The sequence below is a fragment of the Heterocephalus glaber genome, unplaced genomic scaffold (assembly GCF_053883595.1).
Source record: "Heterocephalus glaber isolate CG9 unplaced genomic scaffold, H.glaber_assembly_v1.0 deba00001472, whole genome shotgun sequence".
Classification (NCBI taxonomy): domain Eukaryota; kingdom Metazoa; phylum Chordata; class Mammalia; order Rodentia; family Bathyergidae; genus Heterocephalus; species Heterocephalus glaber.
Genome location: NW_028258315.1, coordinates 88,620,987 through 88,642,022, shown reverse-complemented (window position 1 = coordinate 88,642,022; position 21,036 = coordinate 88,620,987). Strand labels below are relative to the sequence as shown.

Here is a 21,036-nt window from a genome sequence, read left to right as displayed (position 1 = left end):
CAGGAGTTCAGGATTAGACACCTACAGTTTAAGATGGCTGGGAAATACCCAAAAGCAAAGGGCTTTATGTCTCCAAACTCCTTGATATTACAGAGCCTGCACTAGAGTCTAACCTGGGCATAGAGGAGCCGTCCTGGAATTATACTAATATTTCTCCATAAGACTGATTAGGATGCCTTCGGCACATTTACAGAAACACTCCCAGTTAGATATACATGTCTGAGATCAAATTCACAATAATGTGTAAGGAGAGGACATTTTACAGTTGAAAACCCAGAGAAATCCCTTTCCTAAAAGAGTCCCAGGAATTCAGTTTTTGGTTATAAAGTTTCTCTCATTGTCTGTCATGAGTAACAAGAGATTTGGTCACCTCAGCTAAGCCTTCAGCCCTTCAAGGCAGCCAGTTAATGTCAATGAGGTATTTATACTCCTGGTGGTCACTGCAGTCTGTGGAGTTCTACTACATGGGCAAAAAGGACTATATAATCCCACCTGTGTGTGCTGGCTTCCAGCTAGCAATCAAAGGCTTATATACTAAGCAAGGAGAAAAACCTACATTATACTTAAAAATATTTAGATAGCACAAGGAGAAATAATAATGGCTATATTATAGGCTATATTATAGTATTAATTATACTATATTATATTTATAGTATACCTCTAATATTATGTCTGCTCTCTTATATACTTTCAATTCAAAAAATAAAATTCAGAGATATTTAGTACTATATATCCATATGTTATTCTTTTAAAACTTGTTACAATCGCCAGCTTGTTAATAACACAGCTGAGATTTTCAGTTTGTAAAGATGCATTTGTTTCACCTACCTGTCAAAAAATTATACCCAAGTCTCACATACCACCTACTTGAAGACAACAAGGTTGGTTTAAGAGTACTTTGCATCACCTACATGGGAGAATTCATATCATATGTGGGTTAATAATACAGCCAACTTTATAAAGCCTGTTTTCATACTTAAGTTTTGGGCTACTTCTTACACTAAAATTAGGTGGTTTTAAGTGACTAGTCCAAAGTTCAATATTTAATGTTCAGTTCAGCTCCAGCAAATTTCTGAAAACACATGGGAACTGTAACTCATGTGTTAATACTTAAAGTTTTTGTTAATAAAACTTCCAACACTAACCTTACCTCGGTGAACTTACCTCACTAGTTTTTATGTTCACTATAAAACTATAGCTGTCATAATATTTCTGAATTATTATAAAAGGAAGTAAGAAATTCCAAAATCAATGTTATTTTGCAACATGATGATTATTATAAATACAAAATACTTAAAACAAATTTGCAAAGTTATCAATCTTAGTACCTTCAAAGATCTAAAAGATCCATCTTCCAAACATTAATAAGAAAAATAAGCTTAAAAAAATAGCAAGTATCCAAAAAAAAAGAAAATAGCAAGTATCATTCATATTGCACTTTCCCTTCAAGTGAGAAAGTTACATTTCAACATGAAATTGTGATTTAACGTTAGATTTTAAAATATTGATCCTATTTAAATATGTCATCAAATTTCCAAACTATCATTTAAGCCCAAAGAATTTAAATAACTGATACTTTAATATTAAGATTAAATAATATTTTTATGATCTCAAGGTCAGTGGTTTTCAATAAATCCAAATAATTAACATCCATGCAGGTATTCCTGAAATACTTGTAAACAACTAATAAATTAGGGACTGATGTCATCTGATTAAGTCCATATTTAAGAGTTGTAGTACCCAAATATTCTTAGAGAATGAGAATCTGTGTTGAAGGATTCATGAGTTTGCTACAAGAATTATTTAAATATTTTTCTCTTCTTCATATTGTCATTTTCTTAAAGATAATTTTTTATTTTAATTTTTGATCTCAAAAATTAAAAATGAACCTATTCTACATCATATAAATAACTTCTTATAATTAAGGATTGCTGTTTCAATACAGACTGTCCTCTATTTACAATGGTTCAACTCAAATATTTTTTTTTGGCACCAGGGATCCAACTCAGGACCTTGCGCTTGTCAGGCAGGTGGTGGCACCACTGAGCTAAATCCCCAACCTGCAAATAATTTTTTTACTATATAATGTTATAGAAGTGATATACATTCAGTAATTCACATGAACTTTGAATTTTGCTCTTTTCTTGAATTACCAATATGTGGTACAACAGTTTCTCATAATGCTGGGTAGTCAGCTACATGATCAATCACAAGGGGAAACATCAAACACTTCACAGTATACTGTGTTGTTAAACTCTGACGTTAGGTAGGTTAGGTGTATTAAATGCATTTCCCACTATTTTAAATTTATAATTGGGCTTATCAGAATGTAATCCCATCATAAACTGAGGAACAGATCTACATGCCTTTGTGTTTGCATATAAGAATGTGTTGGGGTGGAAGGGAAAAATCACAAAAGGGCTTCTTATTTCTTTGATATATTCCCTCCAGGCCTCAGCCACAGGACATGATGGTGACCATGCAAACAAGAAACCATGATAATCAGTAAGAAAACTGAAACCCCCTTACAGTGCACCACTCTGTAGACCTCCAGAACCAGTCCCTGAGCCATAGCAATTGCTATATTCAAATCAAGTATAAATTCATATCTAGAAAACATTGTCCTTCATATTTAATTAATATAATTAATTTAAATTGTATTAACATTATATTTTCATTTAGTGTGCAATTTTTATTTGATTTCATCAATCTACAACACCTATACAAGTTTGTCTTATCTTTCTTTATATCTCTGTAATTCTTAAGTTAACATAACTAATAACTATTGCATAATGCAATACTGGGTGTCTATGAGGTTCTCCTCATGGGACTACTGTGAAAGAGTTGTAATTTAAAGTCCCATTTTTTTGGTTCAAAATACATTCTACCTGCCCAAGTCCAGGTTCATTTCTGGCTCTACTGGCATCTAGGGGTGGGGAAATGGCAAAGTCAAATATTTCCTTTAGAAACTAATATAGTGAAAATGGCCATACTTCCAAAACTGCTATATAGATTTAATGCAATTCCAATTGAGATCCCAGCAGCATACTTCACAGACCTCGAGAAAACAATCCAAAAATTCATTTGGAACAAGAAGAGACCCAGAATAGCAAAAGCAATTCTAGGTAACAGAGACATGGCAGGGGGTATCACAATCCCCATCCTGCAACTCTACTACAAAGCTACTGTGATAAAAACAGCATGGTACTGCCAAAGAAACAGACCTGAGGACCAGTGGAACAGATCAGAAGATGCAGACACAAAGTCAGACACACTCAGCCATCTCATCTTCGATAAAGGAGCCAAACACCCTCACTGGAGGAAAGATAGCCTCTTTAATAAATGGTGCTGGAAACATTGGCCTTCAACTTGCCAAAGATTAAAACTAGACCTGTATCTCTCACCATGCACTAAACTAAAATCAAAATGGATTAAAGATCTAAATATTAAAATAGAAACTCTGAACCAGTTGGAACAGAGGTTAGGTAGAACCCTTGAAGACATCAGTGCAGGAAACGATTTTATGAACAAAACCTCAGTTGCCCGTGAACTAGCACAATCAACAAATGGGATCTCTTCTTATTAAAAGGCTTCTGCACAGCAAGAGAAACCACCAACAGTGTGAAGAGACAACCCGGGAAAAAATCTTCACCTGCTCTTCCTCAGACAAAGGTCTACTATCTCAAATCTATAAAGAACTTAAAAAGATCAGACCTCCCCAATTTAAAGACCCAATCCAAAAATGGGCATTTGAAATGAACAGACATTTCTCAGACAAAGAAGTAGAAATAGCAAATAAATACATGAAAAAATGTTCAACATCACTGGTCATTCGAGAGATGCAAATGAAAACAACACTGAGATTCCACCTCACTCCAGAAAGAATGGCTGCTATCATGAAATCGACCAATAATAAATGCTGGTGGGGCTGTGGGGAAAGAGGAACCCTGCTCCACTGCTGGTGGGAGTGTAGACTGGTGCAAGCACTGTGGAAATCAGTATGGAGATACCTCAAAGAACTAGGACTGGAAGTCCCATTTGACCCCACTATTCCACTGCTGGGGATCTTCCCCAAAGAATTAAAAGAATCATACCACAGTGATATATGTGCACCCATGTTCATAGCAGCACAGATTATAATAGCTAAAACTTGGAAACAGCCCAAATGCCCAGCAACTGGAGACTGGATAAAGAAAATGTGGGTTTTTTTATAAAATGGAGTACTACTCAGCCATCAAAAATGAGAAATTAGAGACATTTATAGCTAAGTGGATGCACATTGAGGCAATACTCTTAAGTGAAATAAATAGGACACACATGTGTAAATACTGAATAGTTTCTCTGGTGTGAGAAACTGAAAGTGTAAATAAGGACTAAATGTATAATAGGTCATGTGAAATAGGAAGAAAAGGGGCAAAGGGGAAGGAAGTGGGAGGGCTAGGGGAAAGGACAGAAGGGAATGGGATTAATATGAGAAAATGGAAAAATAGGAACAAAATCTTTGTAAATAGGGAGGACTGGAGGGGTTGAAGGGAGGGCTAGGCAAGGGTGAAAAATAAGAACCAAGAGAGACTATGTAAAGGTGCAAATTTCCAATGATGAATGTCATTATATTGTATACCTAAAATGTACCAATGATTAGAATGAATAATCGATAATGTAAAATAAGAAGAAATGGTCCAAAGGGGTAGGGGTAGTGGGAGGGGCAGGGGAAAGGAAAGAAGGGAAAGGAAAAATGATGAGAAATAGAAACCAACAAAATTTTCCTTGATAGTCTCAAACATTACCTATCCTAAACGCCAATCTAGAACCAAGAGGTGAGTAATCCAGATACTAAACACATTTTAAAGCTTTGGTAATTAAAACAATTTAGCAGTGATACCAGAAGAAAAAGACAAATCAGTCCATGAAGAAAAATGATGAAGTCCAAAACAGATTCATAAGCATATGAAAATTTAATGTATAATTAAGGTAACATATAGATTCAGTTGGGAAACATGAATATTTCCATAAATAATTGCTCAAAACTGACTATTCAATTAAAAATAATAAAATTAAATCTTAAAATCCTTATGGTAAAAATAAGTTCCTAGTAGAACTCAGAGTTAGATGCAAAAAATTATTCCAGAAAAGTGCTAACAGAAATATGGATGCCTTTCTTTATATTCTCAGGGTACAGGAGACCCTTTAGGCAATGAAAAAGCCTCACTACCATAAAGCAAAAGCAAATAAGATAAACTTTAAATACTTTCATGAAAAAGACAAACAGCAAATTGCAGAAACTTTTGTGAAAGCCAAATGTTAAATGCAATGTCTGTTCCAGTACATGTACATATTTGTAACTGGTCAAAAGAAAAAGAAATATTTGCTGTGTGTATATATACTATTTCTGGAAAGGCACATAAGCAAATAAATAAGAGTTTGTTAAGTGCCTACTTCACACTCAGTTACACAAATGATAAAAACAAGGATTATATTAACACATTAGTCAATTTTCTTTGTAAATGAAGGAATGCCAGCCACCAACTTGTATGGGAAACTCTAAGTAAGATAAATCCAGCTAGCCCCTGAGCTCCCAGGAAATCAGTTGGCCATATACATTTCCTATTTACTCCTCTTCAGGAAGAAAGGCTAAATGGAGGGAAAGGCAAGAACATAGTCTTCCCAGGAAAAATTATATATGACGGGTTATATAACTACTATGGCTCTATCTAGTTCATTAATATGCTGTTGGAAAGCAGGAAAGGAAAATGGCTACGAGTAGATGCTCTATAACTAGACTCGAATTCAAATCCTAACCTTCCACTTATTCACCACACTCCACAGAAACACAAAATCTCTCTAATCACTAGTTCCTCATCCATAAAATAAGGATAATAGTACAGATGATAACACAGGATTTATTAAAATAAGATTTACAAGGATACAATGTATAAAAAAACTAGAATGAACCCGGCTGCTGTTTAATAGTCAATAGTAATGTGATTTATGATTACCATGGTACATTATATATCTCATTATCCACATATGGTTAGTAAATTCGATCACCATAGTACTGTATGATAATATTATAGCAGTTATCAGTAAAAGCTAATCACACTGACAACAACTATGATAACATTAGCTAACACTTATGAAGGAGTTTCATGAGGCCCATCAGCATTCTGAAACAGATAGTTATCATTCTCCATTATATAAAGCTTGGAGCGCCACAGTTTCTATGTGGCAGGGCTGAGACTTGATTACCTGTCTGTCACTCTGCAAAGGGCCCATTAGCAACACCACACTCATAAGGAGGAAAGCAGGAGATATTTGAGCAGCATGAATGACAACCTCAGGAATGAAAAGGAATGTGGCATGAAGCAGAAAAAATGATGGTGCTCATATTACGATATGTGTGTTATGCTTTCAAATACCTAGACAGACAGAGAGACACATACAGACCAAGTAAGTGTTATTTACATGTGAAATATCAAAGCTCTGAGGGGGCTCTTGGCTATAATCTTAGAGCTATGAGACAGACAGAAAGACAGATAGATAGATAGGCAGACAGAAAGACAATGTTTATTATATATTCATGTATTCTATATACTTACATAGATACGTATACTAGTGTTTGCTTCCCTGTCTAGATAGAGCAGCAAATAGGAGCTCTACTCATGATCCAGTGTACAGTGCTCCAAACAAAATGTCATCCAGTAGAAAAGCCTACAAAAGATACATTGCTCTCTACTTTTTTTGTGTGTATTTCTGTGTGTGTTGCAGGTGGGTACTTGAGATCCACCACAGTGGCACTCTACTACTAAGCTAGAGTCCCAGTTTTTAAAAAATTTTTATCTTGATTTAATTTTTTAAAAAATTTTATTAGCACATGTTTGTAGATTATAATGATTACATTCATTGTGCAAAGTTGGTACATGTACATAACACATCTTAATTCTTTTTCTTTCCAAATCTCACTAAATTACCCAGGCTGGGACTGAATGTGAAATCTACTTGCCTCAGCCTCCCTAGTGCTAGAATTATAAGCATGCTCCTCTACATATTCTTATATGCCATTGCGTTTCAACTTCAGCCAGATATTTTGTACTAAAATAGTTTTCACGAGTTTGCTTTTTAAAATAATGAAAACAGTTTTCCTACCCTCAGATTTTCAGGAATATCTTTTATAGACAGAAATAGCTGAAGGAAAGGCAGGTTCATGACCAAGGGTTCACTGTAACATTCAAATAAGGTACATGTTGAATTTAGAACCACACTTTCACATTTAAGCTAAGTTGGGATTTCACATCATTGACTTTTAGGAAGAGCATAAGTGACTCTGAAATGGGCAGTAACACCGAGCCCTCTGCAAATTTACCTTGGCCAGATCAAGCGACTGTTTCTCTGTTGGGACTTGTTACAGCCTCTTCCAACTTGGAAGCAGTTTCTTACTAAGGAACAGAGTCAGAAAAAAAAGAAAAGAAAAGAAAAAAAAAAAAAACTGAGCTCCACAAGTGAAAAAAGTGAACAGCACTATAAAAACCAACTAAGCCAGGAGCAAGATCTTCTGCGACACTTAAAAATTACAGTCAAGCTACTTACAATCTTTTTTGTTTTCTTTTGTTCTTTTAAGGGAAACCAATAGCTATCCCCTTCTGGGTTTATCATCATTGCTCTTGAAAATATTTAGCATGGTCATAATGCTATTATGGTAAAGAACATTATGATCTTGAAAATTTGTTTCATGCTGCAAATATTCTCCCTCTCTCTCTCTCTCTCTCTCCCTCCCTCCCTCCTGAGTGCTGACTTAATATTCTATTGTATTACCCTTATAGCAGTGGTTTCTTTATTTCAAATTCTACAATTTTATCAAAGAAATCACAACTAAGCTGCTCAAAGAATAACCACAGGTAATAGGGAGTTCTAACTGTCTTTACATCCATAAAATGAGGAGGTGGAACTTAGTGGTCAATTACAACTCTGACATTCTGTGGTCTCACTTTGTTAGTTCATGTTCTACAATACCGAGACCAGTTAAACCACTCATAAACTAAAGGACTGTTGTTTCTGAGCAGTCTGATAGCCTATCAGCAAACTTCGTCATTAGGCATTTACCCATTTAAACAGTAATTATTTTCAGGACAATCTAAAGGCAGATACAGGCAGCACTGTGCATCACATTTAGACACTAAACAGTGTCTTAGAAACACCCCTGAAATTCAAAGCCCTATCCTTAACAATTACCAGAATTACAGAGAGGGAGAAAATGTGCTAACAGCATCCTATCTAACTGAAAAATAAGAAGTACCCAGAAATGAGAGTAGTAATCTAAAGGAAGTACTGTTGGAGCCACAGCAGGGAAATATGTCTAGAACTACAGCCTTCTGACGGATAAACAAAATGTAGCAAGCTGAGCACGTCGCTCTGATGCAAGTCAAATGCAACAAGTTTACACAAAGACAAGATGAGTAAGGATGTTGTCAAGGAAAACATATTGCCAGATCCCTTTATCTCCATTAAGGAAGCACAATTTGAGTTATTTAAGAAGCAGTCACATTAACCAACATGGTCTCAATGTCTACTATACATTTGAAAGTAGCGTGTAAATGAGGGAGAGCTTTCCTTTCCTCCTGAGATTCTTCTCACCAGACATCTTCAATCCTACTGGGAAGCACAAACAACTAGAAGAATGGGCAATCACATTCACTTCATCCCCCAAAACATTCTCTATGAGGAACGCATTTTTGCTGGATAAAATATATTTGTGTACCATTTCCTGTAAGCTTGAATTCCGTGGGCTCTTCTGGCAAACTTTCAAAGAGACTCCATTCCTCTTAGAAAGTCTGCTGTATTTATCTCAGGGATTCTGTTTGCCTCACAAGCCCACTCCAGTCAATTAGAAAATTCTTCAGAGAGCCTATGTTAAGAAGGACACTAAGGCAACTTAGTAAAAAACTTGGTAATATGAAGCAGTGATGTCTTCTAGACATACAAGTTTGGAGAGCAATGGTGGGCTTATATTGAATCCCTAGATCTAGAACACTCCACCTGAATCTTCACATGTACATACATAGCTGGCTTTCTGGTCTGACAGTAGGCTTTTCTTAAGCATTCTCCAATCTTGAAAAATCTACTTACTATCTACAGTACATTGAATGGCAGACCATCAAAAGATTTACCCAATTTTCTAGAACCTATGATTATGACCTCATGTGGAAAAACAGTCTTTCCAGATGTAACTGAAGATCTCAAAATGGGATGGTCCTGCATTATCTGGGTGGCCCTAAATCCGATGATAAGTGTCCTTTTAAAGATATGCACAGCAGGCTCACAGAAGAAGTTCATGTGAAGACGAAAGAAGAGACTAAAGCTATGTAACCAAGTCTTGGAGCCACCAGAAGCTGGAAGAGACTAGGAGGCTTCTCTCTTGAAGCCTCTGGAGGGAGTGCAGTGTTGCCAACACCTTAATTTCTGATTACTGGCACTAAGAACTGACAATAAATTTCTATTGTCTTAAGCCACCTAGTTTGCAGTAATTTGTCATGGCAGCCCTAGAAAACAAAAATATCTCCTTTCATCGAACCATTCACAACCAACAACTAATGTTTATTATTTTTTATAGGGATGCAGAGATAAATACATTCTTGCCCTCTGGTAGCCTTCTAGAGGGAGTGATAGATAGATAAGCCAACAACTATAAAAGTGAAGTACATAACTTTCCCCCAGAAATACTGAAAACATCCTCAAAGAAAGTATATAATATATGTCCAGAAATGAGAGGCTTACATTTAAAAGGTAGGAGGGGAAGCAGAATACAGAGGAAGTCACCAAAAAAGGAGCCAAAGAGTGAGACAGGGATCCTAAAACCATATGCACATTACTGAACTTTGTTGGCATTTTTTTCTAAAAAGGGAATCTATAGAAAATGCCATTCCTGATGAAGTAAAAGATACGTGAAGGTTTCCCTTCCTACTTCAGTCATACTCAAGAACTCAAAGTTCTGAACTCCCACATGAACACAGCCTTTCTGCTCCTGATCCTGGATCCTGCCATTTCATACTACTAGCCATGTTTCCAGCCATGTCCTCCCTCCAAACACTCACTGCTATGTATAATGTTAGCATCCCTACAGACTTTCCAGAAGAAACTAGTCACATAAGCTCTCTTGTTGGGGGGAAAGGTATGGGGGTTGAGAAGGGGAACATCCCACAGTAAAATGAATTTGGTAAATGCTCTTTCAGAAATTGGCAAAATACTCTGAAAGTTCAGTTTAGTTTTGGGCAATCATCATTTTTCAAACTTACTTAACTCCAATATTCTCATTTTGTAGCATTCTTTTAACATCCTAGAGAACACACCATAGACAATACTGTACTAAGATAATGTTATATTTTCAAATGCAAGATTATTACATTCTACGTTCAGTAGGCCCTCAATTTACAGTGTTAGCTAAGTTCTTAGTCTGAAAATTTCCCCTTTTTCTGTCCAGAACCCATCATGGTTACTAGAAAACATGGACCTTAACAACTGCCCTCTGGTGAGCATAGATTGAGGTCCAAATCCACGACACTAGTCAGCTCTGGGAATATAACATTCAGTAGATGGCATCCTGATCCTCTGAAGTTGAAATGGCCACATTTTCTGTGAATAATTTAACTTTATGCTTAACAAAAGGACTACAATATTGAAAGTGTGTTATAACAACCTCAATGGAAGAAGAGATTTCTTTTTGGCTGCTAACAATTCTAAGTACTGTTTACACAAAGAGGTAACATGTTCTATATAATTCACTTTTTTTGCCTCACTGGATACTGAACCCAGGGCCTTCACACTGACCTACATTTCCAGCCCTTTTAATTGACTGACTGACTGAGAAATTGATTGACTAAGAAAGGTCTTATTAAGTTGTTAAAATTGCCTAAGAGGTATTTGAACTTGTAATCTTTCTGCCTCAGCCTCCCAAGTACTGGGATTACAGGAATGTGCCACCATGCAAGGCTAAAATTCAGATTATTCCAATGCCAAGTTTCTAATGCCAATTCTCAGAAAAATCTCTATAAACTTGGAGGGGGTACTGAAGTTTTTGAATTACCTTCCCTCTGAAGATGTGGGTTAGTGTTTCCATGTTAATCCTTCTTATGGATTCCTTATCCCCATTAGTTACTTTGACAAAAGTTAAAATGAAATCTATTTAAACTCATACCATGGTACAGTAAAAGCTATAAAAATAGTTTCTTGGTTATCTGGGGACTACACATGGTACAAAAATATTCAGAAGATAGAATTACAAGGAAAGGCACCAAGAAACCCATTCTCATACCTCTGACAACTGTTCCCAACAAAGAAATTTGGGAAATAATCAAATTAAGGAGAAAGGGAAAAAAAATATTCTTGCTCTGTTTTTCTCTTCTTGGTACAATTCTGAATGAAAAGTTGTTTTCTAGATAATGATGAATGAAGTTCTGCTCTTTCTAATCTCTGAAGATTGTGAAAATAAATATCCATTTCATCTCATGGGATGAAGCCTCTTCTGAAAAGCAACTGTGTTCTGATGTGACCAGGGCTGAGTGGGCAGGACCTGTTCTCTATGTCTGTACTGTGTGGATGGGGCTCCAGGCTGCATCTCCACAATTCCTATCACACCCCAGGAAAAGAGACACTACAAGAGCTATTTCTGCCACTGGTGAAGACAAAGCACACACAAGCTAGACAATACAACAGTATGTAATAAAAGAGACTGTTCACATTATTCATAAACATTCCTTTGCTACTCTTATGACATTTTTTGAGGGGTGTCATTCTAGTCCCTGTTTAAGACAGTAACAACAACAACATAATAATAAAACCTATTGCTACTTATTGAATGCCTTAAGAACATGTCAGGTGAGGGCACTGCATTGCTGATGGTAAGAAAACAACACCTCTCCTCTTTTCAGAGAAGTGGGCCTCAGGGAAGCGGAGGACTTAACCTAGAACCCTGCATCCACTAGAAGTCAAAAGTTAGCCTCAACTGCCAATAAGAATAGTCTGGAAACTGGGGACCTTGAAAACATTATAAACACACAATGGGTTCCTTCCAACAACTTGGTTTTTCTGCCTCCCAAATCAGGGCCTGGAGAAGCCATTAGAATATAGTGTCTCAAGAACACAGAGGAGAAAATCGTTCCCTAGAGAAGAAAATGTAGTAGGCTGGAAATCTTCCACCCAGCAAGAGGAAAGCAGGTTGTTCTAAGCCTCAGAGGAAAGCATCAAGGGGTTGATGCTCAGACAGGTGGAGCACATGAAAGCAAGAGACGCGTCTTGGCCAAGAAGCATCCGAACATTCCCTCATCCCCTGCAACCAGCATCGGGAGGATGCAATGAATTTTGACTGGGCTTCCTTTCAGAATTAAACTCTGAATCCAGGAAATTAGGGCACTTTCAATAATAGCTGTTACCAGATCCTTGTCACTTGGATGTTCTTACGCTCATATTTTATTCATTTATTCACTGGCTAACCTTTCTCTCCCTTTACCTACTGAGAAAGACTAAACCTAAAGTCTACAGTGGCAAATTAAATGGTAATAGAGGTCAGGCCAGGGAGGCTAAGGAGTAACTTAAGGCTGGTGGGGCCAGGGTGGCCTGGGAGGACCCCTCCCTCCAAGGGGCAACCAGTGCCTCCTCAGCCCCCACCCACAGTTGCCAAAAAGAAACTCAAGCATTTGGAAGAGTTTCTCTTTGCTGAAGAGAAACTAGAAATCTATATTATTATGTGAAATGTCATGACTTTCATTTCTTGCAATTTCTTTTGGTTTCTTCAAGAAAAAAAAAGTACACTGTGTGAGTCTAGAAAACTAATTCTGTGGACTGGATTCAACCTGTGGGTTTCCAGCTCCTACATCCTCTGCTAAATATAGCAGAGTTTAAAATGATAAGTACACTGGGATCATTCCATTTTTTCACTCTAAGAACATGATGCTAAGTGAAAGAAGGCAAAAAATAAGAATAGCACAGCACCTGTTAATGGCCCTAACATTTTGATAAGAAAAAGCTTACTTTGAATTTATAATAAGAAAAAATATATCCTTTCTATTGATATTTTGATATCCTAAACTTCTATAGCATAGACAAAGAGTTAAGTTGAATATATTCTTGAAGAAATTCATGTGAAATATTTAACCTACAATTCCAAAATCTTTGAACCCACTGATACTGGTAAGTACTTTTTGTTTTTTTGGGTTTTTTTTGGTACCGGGGATGGAACTCGGGACCTTGCGCTTGCAAGACAGGTGCCGGAACCACTGAGCTAAATCCCTGGCCCTGGTAAGTACTTTTTTTGAAGGAGGATTTTAACTGAAACCTTGGTTATTGATTTTTTTAAAGATGTACATTATTCCTCAAAATGGCACGTTAGCACTACTGCAAAAATTTACTGGACTTTTTTTTTCAACACTAATCAAGTACCATGGCCTATGCTGATCTCTGAGGAAATAATAAATGGTAAATGAGATAGTCCTATCTTTACCATTAGATTGATATCCCAGCAGGATAAACAGGCAATTAAATAACCAAACCCATAAAAGCTTGGTTATCTGCTATTCTAGGGGCGGTAGCAGGTGCTATGGGGTCACCTAAGTTCATCCAGGATCAGTTAGGGAGAGAGCTGCCTGAAGATGAAAATATTGAGACTGAGGCCAAAGGAGAAGAGGCCAAGGACAGGGAGAGTACAATTTGAGACCGAGAAAATCTTAAATCTGGAGGCAGGATACTGTATGACTGGTTAAAGAACTTGCCTGAAATGAACTTGATATGCTTTCAGCATTCAAACTACAGGTTGGAATGGGGGTACTGGGGAGGTGAAATAGATGGACTGAGACATGTTACAGATTCTGAGTTTTCTCCTGAGGCAATTGTAAAGTGCCTGATCAGATGTGCCCTCGAAAGAGACCATTCAGCAAGGATGTACTTGGTTGTGCACAGACACAACCTACACTCCTCCTGCCAAAAGGAATAAACTCTCACTTGTGAGGCAGCTCCAAGGCTCTTCTTTGTTGTAAGCCTAAAGCAATGGACTAACCTAGTGGTTCTCAACCAGGGAGCTCTTACCTCTAACGATCATTTGGCAATGTCAGATAGATAGATAGATAGATAGATAGATAGATGATAGATAGATAGATAGATGGATGACAGGCAGATGGGTGGATGAAAGAGAAATAGGATGGATAGATAGATAAATTTTTTGTCCATCAAACTTATTTCCATTTGCTTAAGTGTCTGCAGTACAATTTAAGCCACTCAGTGGTTATTGCTACCCATTCAGTAGCCAAGCAGTGGGTGCTACAGACCAGTTTTCGGTAGGGACCTCCTGAGCCAGCAGACCAGTCTGTGATTAAGTTTGAGTAGTGCTGCAATGGGGCTGGGGAAATCTATTCACCCTGAAATTCCTCCTTTGTCAAAGCTTTTTCAGCAGCACCCTACTCTTCCTTTTCAATATCTTCAAGATCTCTGTAAAGACCAGGCATGACCTCTAATGGGTCCTCATAGGAGATGATGCAAGGCACACACAGAACTTCCCAGACCAGCATCTACATCAGATGCACTGAATGAACCCTCTTGTTGTTTCACAAGATGTACAGTGTTCACATAGTGCAGAGCAGAGACCGTTACACAGAGCAATGGCAAGCAGTTAATATGAGATATCCAGGTAAGGGGCTGGTCAACTCTAGGGTCAGTAAGCACCAGAAGACACACTGGATGACTGTCTGAATGTGGTTGGGGAAGGTTACAGGAGTAAAGTGGCCAGCAAGAGGAGTGCTCCAGCACAACAGCAAACTTACACAACCCACTGGTGAGTGTTTCTGCATGACGTGACCCTGATACCAGCAGAGTTTTCAATAATGGCATGAGCTGCAAGTAGAATCTTCTTCCAAGTCCTCTTCAGATTCATGATGTTATCACTTTTCCTTTTATAGATATACTCTTCTATCTGGAAATCAAATTTGGTGCCACCTATGTGAGTTCTTGTTACAGGAATTTGAGAACATCCTCCGCCTTTGTCTTTAGAACATTAAGGCTTTTGGATACTGGAAACATCCCTTTAAAGTCCAACAAGAATCCATGAACCTCCCTGGGAAGTGCAGAAAGCAGCAGATATTTCAACAGGGAAGAAAGGGAATGAAACAAGCATCTAGTGAGTTGAACCCAGGGAAGCCCCATCAACAGTTATCCAACCCAAAATTTAGTTGTCTCACAATTGAGAAATTCTGAAATAACTTTAAAAACACTTTTTAAAAGTCAATCTCTGTATAGATGTTTTAAAGGAACTGGAAGATGGAGAGAGGAGAGAGAGGGGAGGAGGGAGGGAGAGAGCCACCAAATACAAGACCTTGATGTACATTTAAGTTTGCAAAGATTTAGATGAGGTGAGAAGACACAGAACAGTCAAGCTTTAAGGAAGAAAGCTGATGGAAGGAAGGAATGGCTGATGGGAAGGAAGCTTAGCTATATTACTAGGCCAATATCAACCCACTGGAGACAACCAATAAGCATTTGTCAGACAGATAAATTAATAAATTGATGAACAGATGAATTATACTAGATGCCCTTTAATGAGTGAAAACAAAGAATCAGAATTTCAGAATGTAAACCATCTTTGTCAGCAAGCTGTTGATAAAACTGCAGACTCCTACGTCAATGTCTTAAAAGAGAAGATCTTTAAAACCCTTACTTTGATGTGTCCACCAAGCCTAAATTATTGTATCATTAACTTTGGCCAGTTCCAATTGGTTCTGCCTGAAAGGTTCTTTTGAAACACTGGAGGCCAAACTCCAAAGTTCTGTAAATATTTCACCTCTGATTTTCCCTCAGAGACACTGCTGAGGCTTTGACAAGGTTGTGTCTCCCTCACTGGGATAAAATGTAATTAATTTAGCTGGTGATATTTTGAGGAGTTCAACAAAATGAAATTACTTTTTAATTACTTCAGTTATTGGGCCACATGTCTTTGAAAATGACAGGAATGAGTCATATGGAACCCTAGAATTTTTTCACACATGTTAGGTCCTGTCTAGGATTGCACCAAAGCTAAAGTACCCACCTGTGTCATGTGTTAAAACATTCCCACAGAACTTTATCCATTTATTTAAAATATTCATAGGCATTAACTATGTCCTAGGTATTCCCCTTTTAGCAACATCACTGAACAAAATAACTTTCTAGTGGAAGAAGCAGGAAAGGAAGGATAAACGCAATAGATAGCAAATGAAGTAAATAAATAAATTACATAAAAATGTCATACAGCAGAGAAAAGTGAATCCTGCAGTTGGAGGGGGCTGTAATTTTAAACAGTGTAGCCAGAGTAGACCACACTAAGAAGATGACATGTAAGCAACGACTTGAAGGAACAAGAGAGTTAGCAATGTGGCAAGCCAAAGGAAAAGCTTCCAAGGTAGAGAGGACAACCAGAATGAGGAAGCAAAGGTAATCACATACCTGGCACGTTGGAACAATAGCCAGGAAGCCAGTGGAATGGAGTGAGAGGACAAAGGCTAAGAGACAAAGTTACAAGGTAACGGAGCAAGCAAAAGGATGAAGAGAGATCAGATAGGCATGAGCTAATGTCACTGTGAAGACTTTGGCTGAAATGGCAAGCCATTGAAGGGTCTTTCAACACAGGAGAGGATACCATAGAACTAGACTTACATGTTAATAGGTTCCCGAGGGCAGGCATTGGAACAAATAGGCAGACCAGTTAGAAGGTAAGTTCTATAATCCAGACAAGAGATGTCAGTGCATGCAGTCTTGAGGAGGAGGACGAACAGTGTAATCATTCCAGGAAGAGCCAAGAGGACATCCTCCCAGGTGGGGAGGGAGGTATACTAGTAAAAGACATGGAAGCTTAGCAGGCATGTAAAACAACTGCTGGAGCTTTTTCGCAATGGGTTTGCCGCGAGAGCACAGGTGTAGTGAAAACCACCACTAAATCAAAGCTAACATGGGGAAGGAAAAGACTCATATCAATATCATCATCATTGGACACGTGGATTTGGGCAAGTCCACCACTACCGGTCATCTGATCTACAAATGTGGTGGCATCGACAAAAGAACCATTGAAAAATTTGAGAAGGAGGCTGCTGAGATGGGGACGGGTTCTTCCAAGTATGCCTAGGTCTTAGATAAATTGAAAGCTGAGCGTGAGCGTGGTATCACCATTGACATCTCCCTGTGAAATTTGAGACCAGCAAGTATTACGTGACTATCATTGATGCTCCAGGACACAGAGACTTTATCATAAACATGATTACAGGCACATCTCAGGCTGACTGTGCTGTCCTGATTGTTGCTGCTGGTGTTGGTGAATTCGAAACTGGTATCTCCAAGAACGGGCAGACCCGTGAGCATGCCCTTCTGGCTTACACGCTGGGTGTGAAACAACTCATTGTTGGTGTTAACAAAATGGATTCCACTGAGCCACCCTACAGCCAGAAGAGATACAAAGAAATTGTTAAGGAAGTCAGCACCTACATTAAGAAAATTGGCTACAACCCTGACACAGTAGCCTTTGTGCCAATTTCTGGTTGGAATGGTGACAACATGCTGGAGCCAAGTGCTAACATGCCTTGGTTCAAGGGATGGAAGGTCACTCACAAAGATGGCAATGCCAGTGGAACCACACTGCTTGAAGCTTTGGATTGCATCCTGCCACCCACTTGCCCAACTGACAAGCCTTTGTGGCTGCCCCTCCAGGATGTCTACAAAATTGGTGTTATCAGTACAGTCCCTGTGGGCAGAGTGGAGACTGGTGTTCTCAAACCTGGCATGGTGGTCACCTTCACACCAGTCAATGTCACAACTGAAGTAAAGTCTGTTGAAATGCACCATGAGGCTCTGAATGAAGCTCTTCCTGGTGACAATGTGGGCTTCAACGTCAAGAACGTGTCTGTCAAAGATGTTCGTCGTGGCAATGTTGCTGGTGACAGCAAAAAATGACCCACCAATGGAAGCAGCTGGTTTCACTGCTCAGGTGATCATCCTGAACCATCCAGGCCAGATCAGTGCTGGCTATGCTCCTGTACTGGATTGCCATACAGCTCACATCGCTTGCAAGTTTGCTGAGCTGAAAGAAAAGATTGATTGCCGATCTGGTAAGAAGCTGGAAGATAGCCCCAAATTCTTGAAATCTGGTGATGCTGCCATCGTTGACATGGTTCCAGGCAAGGCCATGTGTGTCAAGAGCTTCTCTGACTATCCATCTCTGGGTGGTTTACGTTGTTCGCGATATGAGACAGACAGTTGCTATGGGTGTCATCAAAGCAGCGGACAAGAAGGCTGCTGGAGCTGGCAAGGTCACCAAGTCTGCCCAGAAAGCTCAGAAGGCTAAATGAATATCACCCCTAACACCTGCCACCCCAGTCTTAATCAGTGGTGGAAGACCGGTCTCAGAACAGTTTCTCCCAATTGGCCATTTAAGCTTAATAGTAAAAGACTGGTTAATGATAACAATGCATCGTAAAACCTTCAGGAGGAAAGGAGAATGTGTTTTGTGGACCATTTGTTTTCTTTTTGTGTGTGACAGTTTTAAGTTATTAGTTTTTAAAATCACTTTTTAATGGAAACAACTTGACCAAAAATCTGTCACGGAATTTTGAGACCAATTAAAACAAAGTTTAATGAGAAACCTGTGTCTTTTGGTCAACACAAAATTTCAGTTCTTTATAACCTCTTTCTGGTGTTAACCCTGAAACTAAATGAAAATATTCTGACTGCTTCATATCTGGGAATTAGAGGGGAAAGTACTGTTTTAAGTAGTAAAGAGGTATGGGGGAGGGCTGTTGATGGCACCAATTAATATAGCAACACTTTGGTATTCTGTAATTTATAATTTAGGCTTATAAAACACGTTAAATATCTAAAAAAAACTGCTGGACTCATGAAACAATCATGGTTAATCAGACATGAGCTGATCTTCTGCTTAAAATACTTCAAAATCAGAAAAGAAGATAACATTTAAGATTAGCAAATGAGTTTATAAATAATGCTACAATTTATGTTTCTAGTATAGAAAGAATGTAACAAAGTATCTTATTTACTGAATAAGAGAAAAATTTTAAGTTTCTTTATGAAGGTCCAGGCTGTACAGTAAGTCTTACTATAATCTCTGTGGGGATGCAATTTCTTTTGAGAGTAGGATCCCTTGAGCACTGAAAGTGCAAGCAGACCCCGAGAAGGATCTGTTTACTAGGCACAAGATTCATCAGGAGCAACCATTGAAAATAAAGCCAAGCTCAGTCTGGAGACAGCTCTGAAGACAGAGAATTAAACTAGCCCTACAGAAAAAGGAAAAAAGACAGATGTTTGCCTATAATCAGAATGGTCCACATAGGTAGCAGATCTCCCCTTGGGGAGAAGAACTGGGAAGAAGGGACCAAAATTATTAATGTTTACCATGGACAAACTAATAAATGTATTTATTCTCCACTTTCTCTGTCCTTGTCCCCCTAGAGGGGGAAGAACCTTCTACTTGGGGTGTTTCTGGGGCTCTCTTGAACTTTGTGGGTAAGGCAAAATGGAGGAAACATAAAATAATCCTGAAGATTAGGTCCATGGTTTTTTTTAGTGCTCAAAAGGCAGACAGGAGGGAGAGAGAAAAAAGCTTCTAATGTTAGATAGCACCCAGGAGGGAATAGCAGCAATCCTAAGGTGTTCTTTGGAAGGCAGAAGAGTTTCTGTTGTTATAAACTATATTAGTGAGTATTCGTGTGCTAACTACTGAAACAATGACAAATTAAGCAAAAAAAGAGGATTTAGTGGTTTGACTCTTTGGGATATATAAGTGAAGATTCCTTTTAAATCATTTTGGCTGCTGGAGGTATTTCCCTGACTGTGACCTAATCACCACAGCGATCCAACAAGAGGTGAGCAGATGATTAAGCTCAGCCAAACTCAGTACTTTTTAGGATGCCCAGTGCACCTAATGGAGGGACGTATTATTCAGTTGGAGGTATAGAAGTGAGAAGATGTGATTCTGGGCCTGCTGATGGCCACAACCTTTGCCAAGATATAACTTTAAAAGGAACAAAAAGGATAGTGAAGTGAAAAATAAAAGAGGTGCAGGGAGTGTTTGAGTCCTTTGATCCAGCTATGCCAGAAGTCAATATAACCCTGGAATTTCCAATCACACCTCCCTCTCTCTCTCTCTCTCTCTCTCTCTCTCTCTCTCTCTCTCCTTAATTTTAAATGTGTTTCAGCTGTTTGCTAGCAGGAGATGCTGATTAATATAAAGGTCAGTTCATCAAAGTTCTTAATCCTTTAAAATGAACTGTAAATCCTCAAGCTTAGCACAATAATCTCTGATTTACAGGTTAAGTTCTCTAGATCAAATGGGACTCCATTCCTTCATTGTTACTGCAATCTTGGGAGTTCTTGCATCTAAGTTGCTACTCCCTCAGATTATAAAAGATGGCAAGGTATAATAAAAGACCTCCGCCTTTAGGCCTTAGAGTTTAGGGCTCTAGTCTCAATTTTCGCAGGTTATGTTCCCACTGATCTGATCTGGTCAAAACACATAACTTATCTGAACTTCAGTTTCCTCATCCAAAAAAAAAAAAAAAAAAAAGTGGATTTTCATTCTAAAACTATGCAGAGAACCACAGGGCTACTGTAAAAAGAAATGTACTTTTCCCCAAGACTAAGACTAATCCTTTGGCTTCTTTCACTACACCAAAAGATGGTATCTAAATAAAATATAATTAGGTCTTAACAATTAGTTAAAACTAATATAAATAATACTTACAGGAAAAGCAATTCTCCAAATCCTCTTATTCTCACACTTAAGTAAGGGAGAAACTTGAGATGTGCCCCTATAAAAAGTGGTATATGCCTAAACAGACAGTAACTTATACCTTTTGAAATAGCAACTGGGTAAACTTTTTTAACTTTCAAGGGAACAAATAAGTTTCACATTAAATCATCTATTCAAAATCAGAAAAAAATGTCAATATATACTACCAAGAAATTGTAGTTAACACATAAACTAGCTATATGTGTATATAAAATCTGCTTTGTTAATATAAAGGT

General features: G+C 38.1%; 1 protein-coding gene and 2 pseudogenes across 30 annotated transcripts in view; 1 reads left to right on the top strand and 2 right to left on the bottom strand.

Annotated features, from left to right (window-relative positions):
- Erc2 (ELKS/RAB6-interacting/CAST family member 2) overlaps positions 1-21,036 on the bottom strand; it is a 1,049,338-nt gene that overhangs the window by 609,677 nt on the left and 418,625 nt on the right. The window lies entirely within an intron of this gene.
- LOC110345702 (small ribosomal subunit protein uS2 pseudogene) lies at positions 8,485-15,054 on the bottom strand (annotated as a pseudogene).
- On the top strand, positions 16,940-18,716 carry LOC106007758 (elongation factor 1-alpha 1 pseudogene; annotated as a pseudogene).